This window comes from Ursus maritimus, unplaced genomic scaffold, assembly GCF_017311325.1.
Source record: "Ursus maritimus isolate PB19 unplaced genomic scaffold, ASM1731132v1 scaffold_34, whole genome shotgun sequence".
Lineage (NCBI taxonomy): Eukaryota > Metazoa > Chordata > Mammalia > Carnivora > Ursidae > Ursus > Ursus maritimus.
In genome coordinates this window covers 26,631,804-26,634,726 of record NW_024426008.1, presented here as the reverse complement: position 1 = coordinate 26,634,726, position 2,923 = coordinate 26,631,804, and positions in this window count along the sequence as shown.

Here is a 2,923-nt window from a genome sequence, read left to right as displayed (position 1 = left end):
TAGTTTTATTATGCTATAATTAGAAAACAAACTTTTATATATGTATGTTTAGGTAATTCGAACATTTCAAAATAGCATAAGAGGTACGGGCTCTGCCTCCATTAGTGCTGGGTCGGAGTCTCCTTTTGTCCTCACCTCCTTCCCGGGTAGGTTTTCCTCTGGCTTCCATGAACGCGCAGCTGGGATGGGGCTCAGCGGATTCGCCAGGGCCGCTCGGTGATGGCAGAGCCCGGGGCTAGCACCCTGGACACCAAAGCAATTGGGGATAGGGGTGGCCCGAGTCTTTCTGGATAGCCTGTAGATGGCGCCTCGGGAAAGGGATTCCGAGCTGCGTACTTCAAGCTCCTGGGGTCAAGAGCCCCCGGTCTCCGCGCAGCGCACCTGGCTGCGTAGACTGTGCGGCAGCCGGTGCGAGGACCCGGGAGCGAGGGAGGGGGGATTACACGCAAACGGACCGCTGGTGCAGGGTCACCGGTGCAGGGGATGCGCACTGGGGGGCGCAGGAGCCGCACGTGGCCCGATCCCCACGCGCCGGGTAGCCCCGCGACCCCCACGCGCGGCGGGGCCCTACCCACCCCACCCTGCGGCAGGTGGACAGTGTCGCTATGAAGAGAAAGCCTCGATTGTCCCTCCTGCAAACCGCCACACGCCAGACCTCCGCTATTGTGCGCTCTCCATAGAAATGCAAACGAGCCGCGTGCGCCGGCCGCAATCTGCTCGCGCGTCCCAGCGCCCCGCGGCGCCGGGCTGCGGGCGGGGAGGTCGGCTCGGACCCTCCAGCGCGGCAGGGTCGGGGCGCTGAGCTTGCGGGGAGGCCTTGCCGGCGCGCTCCGGATCGCGCTGTCGCTGGAAGGGGCTGTGGCCAGGCTTCTTGCAAGCTTAAAGCCCGCGCTGGGTGTTTTTACTTTAAGTTCCGGTTTAAAAGCAACAGTCTCATAAACTTTCAATTAAAAGTAAAGAAAAAAATAGAAAGGTAGCAACAAAAATAAATGCAAAAAAAAATCTTAATTTCCCCAAAGGGGCATTTGATAAATTGCGGCGTCCTATTAGCAAGCAAGGTTTTTTTTTTTTTTAACTTTTTCCTTTTAAGGACTTAAAAAAACAAAAAGGCGAGTGAAATCTGCAGGCTCCAGTCTGCCTGGTAACACCCCGACAAAAGCGGCAGATTTGAGGCATTGTCATCCCCCGCACCCCTCCCCACGTGGCCTTCTGGCACGAGCCGCGGCGGCCGCCTCATTTGCATCAGAAAGCGGGCGCCGGCCAATGGGCGCGCAGCCTCGCGCCAGCTGGCGGCGCCGCGGCCGGGCCTATAAAAGGGTGCGCGGCGTACTGGGGCGCACTCGCCAGCCTTGGGCTCGCAAGGCTGCCTCGGGTTCCCCGTCTTCCCAGTCCCCGCCGCGTCTGCGCCGCTCGCTCCTTTCGTGGATAACTAGCTGCTCTCCGACTGAACCATGACTCTGGAGGAAATCCGCGGCCAAGATACGGTTCCCGAAAGCACCGCTAGGTGGGTCGGCGCCGGGCGCCGGACGGATTCGTCCCGGTCCGCTGTATTGTCGGGCGTCGCTTGGGCCTGGGCATGCCAGAATGGGGATGCTGGGTGGGGTTGGTGGCACGGGAGCGCATCCTCGGGCCAGGCGGTTAGCAGGGGCGCTTGGGTGTAAGTCCGGGTTGGGATTTGCCGCGCTCTCGGCTTGTCCCCGCTCTCGCCACTGCGCTACGTTTCGTCCGCAGGATGCAAAGCGCCGTGGAAAAAGCGGCATGAGCTGCTGCTGTCGGCAGCGCCAGGTTGCTCTACTCTGCTGCGTTCGGCGAGTCCGCCAAAGTCTTCGAATGGTGAGCGGAATCGCACCCGGGTAAGATCAGGGCGGGGGCGCGGCGGTGAAAGTGGCGACAAGGGCGGTTCTCCGGGCGCTGCCGCCCTGCTCTACTCCGCGCGACGGTGCCCCGCCGCCAGCGCGCGCGTGCGAAACGCTGCCAGCGCCGGCGCGCCGCCTGCGCTAGCGTGCGCGCCGGCGCAGCTGCCAGCCTGCCTGCTGAATGTATGCGGGGAAAGGTAGTGGAAGAGTAGCAGCCAACAAGCAAAAAGGTGGGTCCTGCCTGGGCAGGACCCTATTAATGCATCTTCAAAGGGCTGCCATTTGGTGAGGACGACTGAAAGGAGTTTGATCGCCTCGCATGATCCACTTTATGCCTATCCAGGCAAAGCCCTGTTGTGAGAACTAATAGAGACATCGTGCGTGGCGCGGATGTGCATAAGGCTGGCAAGGTCATGCTTATGACGAGGTTGCAAACCGTGTGGAGACCGGTAACAACCATTCGTGAGGCGGTTTCCAAGCCCCTGGAGCACGCCTCCCTGCTGCGTGGCTTATCACACATCGTTATTAGCGGCCAGCTAGAGCTGATCTCTTCAGGCCTCCCATAATCCTCCAATGAGGACGCGGGAAGGACCCGCCTTGGAGAAGCTCATGCTGTCACTGCAGAGAGACTCGCAGCTTCGCGACTGGGTGCCCAGTATCACCTCTCCCAGTGACGCCGGGAGGGGCGCCTGGCTCGAGTCGACGTGGTGACGCCCCCGGGGCGCCTAGCGCGGCTGGCTCTGTGGATGCGCCCTCCGAGGGCGCGACCGGAATTGGTGTGGAGAGCTGCGAGACAGGCGGTCCCTGCAGGAGGGGCCCGGCGGCGGCGGGGCGGAGCTGGCCTCCAGCCGGACCTCTGCGGTGGCGGGAGCGGCTGCTGCCGGGGAAGCTGGCTCGAATCGGCCACGGGAGCCGGGAAGGACGAACCGGCGGGCAGGCGTGACTCCAAGCAGCCTGGCGCTCGCCAGGAAGGAGGGGAAGCCAGCGGGGAGGCCTGGATCGGACAGTTACAGGATGCTCCTTTGATGGTGATAACGCCTGCCGCTGTCTCAAAGAGGACGGGGCGA